The sequence below is a fragment of the Pholcus phalangioides genome, unplaced genomic scaffold (genome assembly GCF_987345545.1).
Source record: "Pholcus phalangioides strain wild (caught in Gottingen) unplaced genomic scaffold, Ppha-v1.0 ptg000039l_1, whole genome shotgun sequence".
Classification (NCBI taxonomy): domain Eukaryota; kingdom Metazoa; phylum Arthropoda; class Arachnida; order Araneae; family Pholcidae; genus Pholcus; species Pholcus phalangioides.
The window spans coordinates 2598768-2611702 of record NW_028301625.1 but is presented as its reverse complement, the minus strand read 5'-3'; the positions used below and the strand labels follow the sequence as shown (position 1 = coordinate 2611702).

Sequence of the window (12935 nt, the reverse complement as noted above, 5' to 3'; positions counted from 1 at the left end):
CAATCTATATTTCACCTTAGAATAGAAGTTTTTTCTTCCTCATCATGAAGATGAAAAGAACTTTTTTATAGGGTTCAAATAAAGTTTTGAAGATACATTCTGTTTTGTGGAAAACAAAAAGACGGAACAAAAAGTTTTGGAAACTATGCTCTATACAAAGAACTACTGATCAGAATGACTTGAAAATTTGCATGGATATTCCTGAAGCAATGGAATTTTCTCTTTTGGGGGGAAAGAAAAAATACTTAAAATCTTACAAGTAAATGATGCTGTACTTAACCAAGACGTTACAATCTATTTTGTGCAACCATATGATTTCCCCACTTCAATAGCATCTATGTGTGGATAACACAACCTTTATCAAGATGCACATTACAAAACCAGCTGGCAAACCATTGCCAATAACAGGATGACACAACACCTTCCCTCCCACGTTAACCTGACCCTTGCAACGTTTGGCTTTGGGGGGTACCTCAAAATGTTATTGAATTAATGTTAATGAATGGTTGGATTGCAAACTTTGGTGAATTGAAATCACATTATTACCATGACATACTCTCATCTGTTGTTGAACAAACATTTTAGCACTTCCATTTCATAGTCAGAACACAGTGGGAAACATATCTAAGCTTCTTTTGTAAGTTGTAGTTGTTTATTGACTTCATTTTTATGTTTTCATAAATTATGAAATCATGGGATGCTAACTAAGTTATCATTTTACCCAGACTAGCTATCATTTCCACTCCGTGAACAAATTTCCCATGGGCTAGATGAGTACAATGTCTTATTTTTAAGTATTTGTTCCCCCTTCGTGTATGACAAATGGAAAAAGCATCAGAATGTAGCCATCCGAAGTTCCATTGCTTCAGAAATATACATGCAAATTTTCAAGTCATTCTGACAAGTGGTTTTTATTTTACAGTGTTTTGAAACCAGAACTTAAGCTATAATCACCCTGTATATCATGTCATTGCTAATTAATCTGCATTAATTATGCTTTATTAAAAGCACTGTATTTAACTAGTTTTACCACAGGTTATGCTAATAGCTTCCTGTTACTGGAGGGGAAAAAATCCCTATTATATGGTTTAATATTAGCATTAAAAATTATCACGGGATTGTGTTAATTTTTAATGTTAATATTAAACCAAATCACTTGAGTTTTCGTTAAAATATAAGAAATATAGATTAATATGGGAGAATAGTGTTAATTACATTAATAAACATTTTATTTTAATTATTAGTTTTTTCAGAAATTTTGTTTTTAATGTAAATGCTTTTAAATAAAAAAAAACCCGGTTAAAAAACAGGTTTTTTTTTACCAATCCTGCCCATATGCCAATGAAAGAAATGGGCTCTGCATGAAAGGCAGAAAATCTGCCTGCCGTGGGTTATACAACAAGGTATATAACCCAGCAAAATCTGCTTAATCATTTCCCAGACCACAAATCTGAAAAAAGAAAATATAATTCAAAATCTTGACTTCCCGAAAAATTCGAAATTTGTTTTTCGAGTTTGCTTTTTTCTCTTCACAGAACTTTTCCCCAACTTATGTCAAATATTTTACATTCCCCGACTTTCCAGGTCGCTGGGAAACCCTGTATAAATTTTATCCTCCTCCTTCCAAACTAATCAAGTTTCTTCAATCACCTATTGTACTAAATTTATATAGCATATGTAAAAACGAGTTGTTTTCTCATCCAAGCTCACAGAACCCCTGAAATCTTTTTAAGGACTTCTAGTTAAGAGAACTACTGTTTTTGACAAAGCAAATAACCTTTCTGGGTCCCTCAACATGAATAGGAGTTCACTTTTGAAATAATACAAATTGCAAGTAACGGGGGAAAGAGACAGAAATGGGGTGCAAAATTTAAGGATGCAAATATTTTTACATAAAAACACTTTGTTGTGGAACTATGATGTTTCGGGTGGGATACTCATATTCATGGGCGGAGATACGGGGGGGGGGGGGAGCAGCTTCAAAGGTGGAGTCGACTGATCTAATGTATATATGAATTGACATCATCATCATCATTGTGCCCCCCAGCAATAATGACCGTGCCCCTCAGACTTCCAAGTCTATCTCCGCCTATGCCCATATTGACAAAAGTTCTAGTTATAGCCCAGATGGGCAGAGCACCAGAATTTCAGAGGTGCTTTGGTGGAGCATGACCTTTTAAAAAAGGTTGGGAACCACTACTCTAGTAGAAATGTCCATAATGTAAAGGCACCTTCCTCTCATCAAGCTTTTTATGCATTGACCCAGGGCAGGGCGCCAACTAGGTGGGAGCAGGTGGGTCTGGTGCCCCAAGCACCGAACAAAAAGGTGCGCGGAATTCATTCTTTAACTGCTTCTACATCGCAAGGGGCATCAAAATGCCAGTTTGCCCCGGGTGACAAAGTATCTAGTTGCAGCCCTGAGCCAGGGTAACAAGAGGGAAGAAAGAACAGCTTTCCTGTGGGCTACATTGCAAAAAATTCCAAAAAACAAATGTAAAAATTTCAGGGCCTTCATGCTAAATACAGTCTATGGGATCATGCATGGACCATTAGGCTATACATGTTGCTCTTTTCAAAATAAAGGATATGATCTATTATAGATCTTGCTAGAACTCAGGGCCGTCATTTCAACTTTTTTCCAGGGGGCAAAGAACATGTATACTCAATGTGTGTGCATATATATATATATATACCATTTCCAGTGTATTTTCTAAAGCCAGGTGGGGGGAGGGGGCATCCCCTAAATGACAGGCCTGCTAGAACTCATTAAAAATGTCTCAAGATTTTAAGGCCCTGATTATGTAGAACTTTTTGATCTAAATCTACAGATCAGAAAATATTGAAGTCATCATATGCAATGGGTAAATCAAGTTGTATAAACAAGGGAAATAAGTAAAACTCAATGATAAAAAGCATAATTTTTGCATGATTTCAACCGAAAGATAGTTACTGAACTTAATGAAGAAATACTGTGGCGTTTTTCTCAAATTCATCTCTATATTGTTGCTATTGTGAATTATGCATAAAATTTCCGATCGACAAAAAAATTAACGGCCGCAAAATTAACGAATTAGCTAATTAATTGGGAGCATCACACTAATTAATAACCAGCAATATTTTTGAATATTTTGTATTGATTTTTTTTGTTTTTGCAGTTAACACGTGCGGTATAGGCGAGTATAGCAGGATAGATAGTTTATCATTTTATCGCTCGCTCGCAATTGATACACAGTTTATGGAGAGAGGACAGCGGTCGAAACAGTGAATTAATATTGGCGTGAAAGGCTATGAGAAATGTTAAAATTATAAAACTTACGGAATAAATAAATATCTTTCGTAATCCAGATCTTGGATTTTCCCCCGGCTTACAGGCCCTTAGCGTAAAGACGCTCACAGGGTTGCCGTATTAACGCAAATTTCCGGCCAAATTCGAAAGCGAGAGCCAAATTTTTGAAATGCTAGTGCTGCCATCTATTTGCAGATATATGCAATATGAAAGTCCGTTTTTGAAAATGGGGGCCTCATCATAGGCGGAGATAGACTTAGAAGTCTGGGGGGGGGGGGGGGGGGAAGCACGGTCATTATTGCTGGGGGGGGGGCAAGATGATGTCGATTCATCTATACATAGATGCATTAGATCTGTCGACTTCACCTTTGATATTGCCCCCCCCCCCCCCATATCTCTGCCCATGGGCCTCATGGAAAAATTGTCCGTGGGGGGCATTGCCCCCCCAGTGTCAAAAGTTGAGTCAACTGATCTAATGTATATATGTATATATGAATTGACATCATCATCATTGTGCCCCCCCCCAGACTTCCAAGTCTATCTCCACCTATGCACACCTTGTAATGATGAATTACGAGGTGTACATAATTGCCTTTAAAAATCTTCCGTTTTCATTTGAAGAAGCGACATATATCTAGTGGATGATGCAGTTCCTAATCATCGTCTTAGAATCATGATGTCTGCAAACCTTGCATTGTCATGCTGGTCTACGTATGGAATGTCAGTTTCAAAAGCTGCCGCAGCTTTTGAATGATTCTATGATGGTGGAGCATCATAATCTAACCCAGTGGTTATCAAACTTATGCCATATTTCCGAGAATGCATGTTTTGCCCATACTTTTCCCCAGGTTTTCTTTAGCAAGGTTTTCGTCACATTTGCCCATTTTTTCTGCAGGTTACTATTATACCACACATGCACCTCGTCCATATTCATTTGCGGAACTTCTAACGAATTGGCACACGTTGGAATGTGCGTGTACGTGTTCTGAACGTAATGTGAAGTTTGTTTCTGGGCAATGTTTGTTATAGTGCTGTCGTCAAGGCCGCAACTACATGTTTGGTCACCCGGAGCAAGTGCGCATTTTGACGCCCCCTTGTAATGTTGAAGGAGAAGTTTGAGAATAAAATTTGCCCCCCCCCCCGCCCCGATCCAGCGCCCGGGGCACGAGACCCGTCTGCTCCCCCGTAGTTGCGGCCCTGGCTGACGTCTATTTTTCGAACTATGGGTGAAGTGTAATGATTGAAGATTTGTACCGTTGTAGGCCTGTTGCTCTCTGTAGCGAGACTCTTTAATGGGGAGATAGGCTCGCATTCACGCCTCGAAATTGAGAACCACAGAAAAACAACTTCAGCCGACTACCACTGTGGCACCGGTGTGCTTCTGCAAGCTAGTAAATGACATATTTCACCGATTTTTTTCCCATTTTTTGGAGAATGGAAAGGGACTCATTCTCATCGTCAATGATACATTGCAGCGACATTCTTTTACACCTGTTTGATGGATTGTAACGCCCCATGGTCCATTGGCTGAAGCAAAAACGTAACGGTGGAAGGTAAAAAAGACAAAAACAAAAAACACTTCAATTTTAACGTAATTCTTTCGGTCACTGTTAAACGGATTACCGTAAAGATTACGTAACTTTTATCCCCCCCCCCCCCGTAGGAATACTCACTATTGTAACAGTAACAGCTTTAAAAAACCATGTTTAAAAGACAAACCCCGGTAATCCGAACAGGTCTAGGTCCCAATTAATTCGGATTAGCGGAGTTCTAGTGTATTTAGTTGGCAGTGCTGTTTTATTATTTTTATTATGAAAATTGGATGTGTTGTGAGGTGTATGTTCCTCATTTGTATATACAGTGTGATTCAGAAAGAGAATAATCTAATTTCAAAAAGATGCTTCGCTTGAAATCGACCGTTAAAAATATTTCTCATAATTTACTTAGATATATATATTCCCCTTTAATATTAACATATTTACTTATTATTGCGCTTTTAATTTTGAAAATATATGAATTTGAAATCAGATTATTCTTTCCAAGTCACCCTGTATGAGTCTTAACTTGATATAGTGATTAGAAGTAGATTTGATAAAATCACAATATATGATACATGTGAGTAGCACAGTTGAGTAAAGACATTTTTTTGTTTCGGCACTTTTTTATTTACGTTGCGGAAAATAAAAATAAATTTCTTATTTGGACGTTTTTATTTTGGAGAATCTCTTGCGACCACCCTATAGTTCATTCACGTGACTCCCGGACCCACACTTTGGGAAGCACTGTTATATACCAAATATGTTTAATCTTAGGAGTGTGCGGGCAACTTCATTGGTTTGAAAACGTGTCGGTTGCAACCTTACTGATCTGGAACTGTGTCGCGAGATACTCAATTAATCCGTGAATATGCCGCGGTTAACTCAAGTGATCTGTAAATGTTTGGCAGGCCGCTTAAGTGATTTCGGAATGTGCCGTAGAACACTCAAGTGATGCGCAACTGCACCTCAGGTCACTTAAGTGGTCTGTAAATATGCCGCGGGTCACTCAAGTAAATGAGCCGTGGTTTCTTTAGATGGTCTGGGAAAGTCAGAACCGTAGCGTGCCTTCTCGGTACCCCGGGGCAGCCTTTTTCTAGGGGCCCTTTGGAAAGGTTATTATTATAGAAAATAAGTGTGTATATTTTTTTGTAATGCCCCCATTTGTCTCTCGGGCCCCCAGAGCAGCGCCCGTTGCCCTAGCCTAGTTATGGGCCTGGGAATGTGCCTCGGATCACTCAAGTGATATGTAAATATGTCGCAGGTCACTCAAATGACCTGATAAGCAGCGGGTTTCTTAAATGATCTGGGAATGTGTTGTGTGAGTCAATGAAATGATCTGAAACTGTGCCGCGGGTCCCATAAGTGAATGTGCCACTTTCATTTTTAAAATATTATATTTGAGGGCGTGGGCCACATCAGATGGCTCCGAGGGCCATTAGTTGAGCATGTATGCCATAGTTACATTGTTACAGTCCTAATTCGTTTTTTTTATCTCAACCGTTCATAGTAGAGGTGTGGTTTCAATTTAAGAAAAGCTCAAAATGTGTTCAGAAATCACCCTGTACCAGTTTTGAGAGCGAAAATACAGTGTACAAACACACGCACAAAGGTTTTTTAACAGCTGGCTGATGCGAAGATATATTTTGGAAAGAGAAAATTCAGCTGCCTCTGTATGGATTGCGGAGAGTGACATCATGCTTAGATAAGTCACCCTCTGGTGGCATTGTCAGCAGTTGTGAGCTTTGGTCTGAGTTAGGTCCGACCGTCCATGTATGATCCCATTCAGTGCACACGAGCTCCAAGGAAAGATTGAGATATTCGTTGACTCTGTAGTCTAGTGGTCTAGGGCGTTCACCCGGAAAGGACGTGGGTTCGGTTTCCCGCAGGGGCAGTTGAATTTTCTCTCTTTCCAAAATATATCTTCGCATCAGACAGCTGTTAAAACACTTTAAAACAGCTGTATGGATAGCGGGGAGTGACATCATCCTCGGAAAAATACAGTAAATTTATCATAAAATAAAATTATATTTTTATACGATCTCCCTGTCCTCTAACTTCAAATTAGAAAGTTGTTGCCTTGTCACTTCTAAGCCAAACAAAAAATGCTATGTTTTTAACTAGAATATTTGCTGAGATATTTAAATTAAAAAAGCGGAGGAAGGGTGGGAAAAAACAGCATAGAGATGAGGGAAAGAAGCATTGTCGTTAGTTTTAAGGCGTTCTTTCCCACTTTTTCTCCGATTTTTATATATGAATTGACATAATCATCGTTGTGCCTGCCCCAGCCTCTACATCATCATCGCGTGATAAGTGGGGATTGATAGGGGCGATCGTAGCAGAGGTGGAAGGGTGGAGATGAACATTCGCTCTCCATTCACTATTCATATTTTCGGTGACCCATCCACCCTCCGTTCGAAGAGCCCATATCCGCTTTATTGTGCCCCTAGCCTTTACATAATCATCATCATCATCGTGCACCCACGCCCCTTCAGTCATCCAAGTCTATCATCGCCTATGCTTGGAAGAAAAGCTATGCTATAGAAAAGCTTATATACACTGCTCAAAACAATTAGGAGAGCAAGCAAAAAAGTGAAGAAAACCGTGCGAGACAGCCACGTATTGGCATACAATGGATAGTACACGCGTATCAATGCGCAATACAGAAAAAAGACGTACAAAAATTTGGAATTAAGCTTTAATTCTTTGAAAATATGGAAAAAACATGAAAAGATGATTTAGGGCAACAATTTGGTTACATGTAAACGATAAAAAAAAAGTACTGTTTAGACATGATGCATGAGTTTTAATAGGGCGTGTGGTCTCCTCGAACAGCTAAGACTGCAGCACACCTGTTTGCCATGGATGCGATGAGGTTATCAATCATACTTTGGGGAATACTGTTCCACTCCTCAAGAAGTGCAATCTGCAAGTCTCGGACAGTAACAGGCGGCCTTGGTCGCTCAGCAATGCGTCGTCCGAGCATGTCCCAAACATGCTCGATTGGATTCAGGTCAGGAGAGCACGCTGGCCATTCCATACGCTGCATTGTTTCAGCTTCAAGCATGTTCTCCACCAGACGAGCTCTATGCGGTCGGGCATTATCATCCTGGGAAACAAAGGAAGATGGCTCCAATGGCTCCAGCGTAAGGGATGACATGAGGTCGCAGTATCTCGTCTGCATACCTTCGGGTCGTCAAAGTGCCATTCCAAATGATATGCAGGTCCGTACTCCCGCCTATGCTGATTCCACCCCATACCATCCAACCAGCTCGTCTGTATTGTGACCTTTCACGAACGAATGCGGGGTTATTTCGAGTGCCCCTGTCCCTCCATACCAGAAAACGTCGGGTGTCACACTCCAGACTGAATCGGGACTCGTCTGTAAACAGCACTTGGCTCCAATCATGTTGCTCCCAATCTCGATGTTCAGCAGCCCATCTTCTTCGGGCAGCGCGGTGGCGTGGGGTCAACGGAATGCAGACCATTGGCCTACGTGCATAGAGCCCTCTCTCATGAAGCCGGTTACGTACTGTTTGGCTGGACACCCTTCGTCGTGTTGCCAAGAGCAACCGTCTTTGCAGCTGCGTAGCGTTCTCTGTTCTGTTTCGACGGGCTGTTAACCGTACATACCGGTCATCAGTTGCTGTAGTGGCGCGTGGCCGACCTTGCCCTGGTCGACGTCTAACATTTCCTGTTTCTTGGAATCGATTCCACAGCCTTGCAACAACACTTCTGGCGACTCCAACAGCGTCCGCGACACTACGTTGTGTTTGCCCGGATTCCAGTCTGCCTATAACACGCCATGCCATGGATTCCGGTAAATCACGTTGTTGAGACATCCTCAAGTCACCTTGTCTCAAAAAAAAATACTGCGCAATCGAATTTCACAGTTACGGCAGTAAAACAGACGTTTCTGCAACATCCCGATTTCTGCCTTTATCTCCTTTTTGTGGTTTTTGACGTCATGAACTTTGATTTGCATATGAAGTTTTCTTCTTCCGTTTCGTGCTAGGCTTTAAATTATGGATGATTCATTTTATGTTACTTATCGGTATACATCTTCGCGTAATTTTCTTAAAACCATGTGCTCCCCTAATTGTTTTGAGCAGTGTAGATCCAAACAGGGTTGCAACTAGAAACGAAAATTTACTGTATCGCTGGGGGCCAGTATCCATTTCATCAACCTCTCCTCGTAATTTTCAACAGAAAAAGAGTTCAAAAGAGAAAATTCAGCACCTTTTCTAGTCCAGCGCCTGGGCCCCAGACCCCCCCCCCCAATTTGTTGCGGAACTAGTTTCAAAATCCCTGCGGACTTTAATTCCAATACAAAGATTTTTTGCTTGTCCTCTCCAAATTTTTTCATTGTCATTGAGCAGAACGTGACAAACCCCAGGCTCCAGGTCGCTATGGCGACTACAAAATCATCGGTATTGGCGCCGATTTTCTATATCTGGATTGCCAAATCAGAGTCTAAGAATGACACAAAATTTTACGACTTCATAATGAAGTGTCTTCCAACTGGAAAGGAGTGATCAAATCTCGGAAAAATCGAAAAAAACAAACAAACCATTATTTTTAAGACTGTTTTTCTTGGGAAGAAAGCTATTCTTCAACCCTGAAAATTATTTCTGGTGCCTAAATTTTTTCTTGATTTATCATGCCCTGCTTATCAGTCGATAGTTATTGCCACCTCAATCATCAGTCATAACTATATTTTGTTACCGTCTATCCACTTTTGTAACGATTTTGATTAGACAACAGTTAATCTGACCTGTTTCTTCCTGAATTAAAGCCCTAAGTAATAAAATCAAGTTAGGATTCTTCCATTACATTGTGTTTCTACTGTGGATAGCAACGAGCCACTGGTGAGAACTGCGTCAAAGCCCAACGAAAATTAGACACACAATAATACTGTCTCAAAATAATACTTTCCAACCGAGCACAACATCGGTCTATTGCCACGGGCAATTTACTACCGCTTGAGTTGTGCTGGAAGTGTGTGTGGGTACCTAACAGTTTGGTTGCGTATCCGGTGTTGTGTAGAATTTTTAGTGCTGCCATCTATATTTCAAATTGTGAGTGAAGTGCCAAAATAATACTTATTAAAACTGTTATTACTATTTCATTTTAAAAAAGAAAATGAAATATTCAATCGATATGCTGTACTGTATTTTGTTGTGTCCCGCACTTGGTAATTTAATTCCCAGAGTGGTCGCGGTCGGATGAAGTTGGCTTTCTGTGGTGCCCAACTTAGAGGCACGAATGCGAGCCGATCTCCCAGTTAAAAAGTCTCGCCACAGAGAGCAACAGGCCTACAACAATACAAATCTTAATCACATTACACACTTCACTCATAGTTCAAAAAACATGAATTTATCGATCAGCAACGACGTTTCATCTTTAGGGGCATAAAAATTCCGAGCCCTACAGATAATTCGACCTGTTCTTTTTCCAAGAGTTAGTTCATAACTGAGGGTTTCATCAACTTTTTATGGAAGGACGTGGATAAGGTGGCAGAGGTTCTGGGATGATACGGAGAACAAGGATGGAACAATTCATCTAGTGAGGTGCCCAGTTTAATTTGAATTAAGTTTAACCTACAAGATATACGGAAGACTGGATGTTGTGAAGATATTTATTATTTGAGATGTTAATTTTTTTTTAAGGAAGGAAAAACTCATCTCTGCCTCTACCGGGAGTAGAGGCAGATTACGATTCCACTTTTGCCAAATATTTTACAAAAAAAGGCGAAAAAGACTACAATACAGAAGGCAGATAATTTCGGAGGGGGGTGTCTTGAAATCTGTGTGCCCTATGCACATGTTACATTTGCCCATGCAAGACACATGCACTGACAGAGGTGTCGACATAAAGAAAACAACGAGGGCTGAAAAAGTTGCCACTTGTCCCGTATATACAGGACTCAAGCCCATATGCAGGAGGGGTAGGGGTGCATTGTATATATATTAGTTATTGAGGGGAAGGCTCAGCCTGCTCAAAAAATTTATTTGGAGAGGCAACTCAAGTTGCCCAGCACCTAGGTTCCAGTGCCAATGGGTACTGATTAACACTGTTCTGTATTATTCCGTAACTGTTGTAGAATATCATTGGCGATGTCGAGACGAAAGCAGTAGTTTTTGTGTTTCTGAGGGGTGTTTCTAGCTGTAATTTTTTTTAGCACTTAACGAGGGACTGGTCATAATTAGCAAGTGACTAACTATCATCTCAAGAGCAAGACAACATCAGACAACATGAGATATCCCAAACATCCATCTCTTCCTCTTAACCTCGCGTAGATTTAAAAAAAGATTGGTCCAATCATATAAAAATTTGCTTAAATAACATACACCCACACTCAGATGGTCGAATCAAACACGGCCAGGCTCTGACGCAACAGTGAGCTCACTCAGATGGACAACCAGACATAATGTAAACATTTTGAGGAGTCTGCCCCAGACAATTCTGGGGGCAATTTCACCGAGTAAATAGGTGTGTGTGCGTGTGTCAACTCCCCGTCTTCTTTTTCTTTGTATGAAATGTTTTTTCTCTACTCGTTTTTCTGGGGAGATACGGTGATTATACTTAATTTACCCCTTGCCGCATTGCCGCATTTTAATGGGGAACCGTTGATCCTAGAGTCATACTTCCAGTTGGAAACATTATCTAAATAAAAAAACTCAGATACGTCATTCATGTTGCAAGGGGTTGTAAGTTATTAAAATATTAAAAAAAAAAAATTAACCTTTTATAGGGCGCGGTAGCCCGGTCGATAAGAAGCTCGCCTAAAGTACCAAAGGATGTTTAGAGGTGTCGCGAGTTCGATACCCGGTTCGTCCTTGTCAGAAAACTTTCCTGACACAGGGGTACAACAAACAAAACGGCGACTTGACCGCAGCAAAAAATTGCTACCGCAGGGAGTCCCCCATCGAGGGGTTAGCGCACCAACCTCTCGACGAGTATAAAAAACAAGCCTGCCGTTCGGAATCGGCAATAAATTGTAGGTCCCGGTCTAATTAGCCCTCGCGTGCAGAAAATGACCGTGGTGCGACAAAAATGATCAAATGATCAAATGACCTTTTATATGGGCACCCTGTTCTCAAAAATCCAATTAGAAAGTTGTTGCCCTGTCTCCTGAGGCCAACAAAAAAGTTTTACATTTCTAAATGCAATATTCACAGACATATTAAAATTTAAAAAAATCGGAGGAAAGAGCAGCACATAAAAAAATGGAGGGGGAAGCGTCGTCCGTTAGTTTATGCTGTCTTTTCCCAACTTTTCCCCGATTTTTTGAATACAAATATCTCAGTGAATATTGCATTTAGAAACGTGGGTTTTTTTTTTACCTCAGAAGAGACAGGGCAACAACTTTCTAATTTGGTGTTTGAGCTCAGGATGTCCGTATAAATAGTTAATTTTTATATATTAATAACTATGCAGCCCCTTGAAACATGAATAACGTATCTGAGTTCTACACGTTATTTGGATAATTTTTCTAATTGTAAGTATGCTTCTAGGATCAACGGTTTACCTAGCCAGTAAAATGCTTGCATGGGGAATTAAGTAATCACCTTGTATAATTATGCTATACACCCAGAGTCTCATTACGAAAATTACGACACACACACACACACACACAAGAAAAGTAATAAAAGTAATACAAGAATCGTAAATAAATATGGATATTACATATTATTCAGCATGCATTACCTGTACAGAATCCGGAAATGCGAGTCTCTTCGACTTATGTTAGTTGAGGGAGTTAGTTACACAGGGTCTGTTAGACCAATCCCCACAGTTCAGAGCCGATTCGAAAATTCTGGACCAAAGACATGTGTAATCTAGGTTGGATTCAAACCCAGTCCTGTTGAACTAAAGGACAGTATCACTCGGCTGCCAATGAGAGGAATAATTAATATGTCATACTTCTTCGAAAGATACAATAGCGAATACTCTCTTTAGCAGAAATGCAACAAAAGAAGTGAAGCAATATAAGAGCCTCTTCGTTGATAACCTTTCAGCTTTATTATTGCGAAAATGTCCCTAGAATATTTTTCAAGAACCTATAAGGCTACAAAATTTTAATTAACATCGTGAGCAAAAAAATCTACAAG

General features: G+C 40.2%; 1 protein-coding gene across 4 annotated transcripts in view; it reads right to left on the bottom strand.

Moving 5' to 3' along the window:
• Positions 1–3408, bottom strand: part of LOC149065461 (histone-lysine N-methyltransferase EHMT2-like) — a 178833-nt gene extending 175425 nt beyond the window's left edge. For all 4 annotated transcript variants that reach the window (XM_089254034.1, XM_089254036.1, XM_089254035.1 and 1 more), the window contains exon 1: positions 3317–3408. The gene's annotated coding sequence lies outside the window, so the exon portion shown is untranslated. The remainder of the gene's footprint in view (positions 1–3316) is intronic.
• Positions 3409–12935: the final 9527 nt, after the last annotated feature.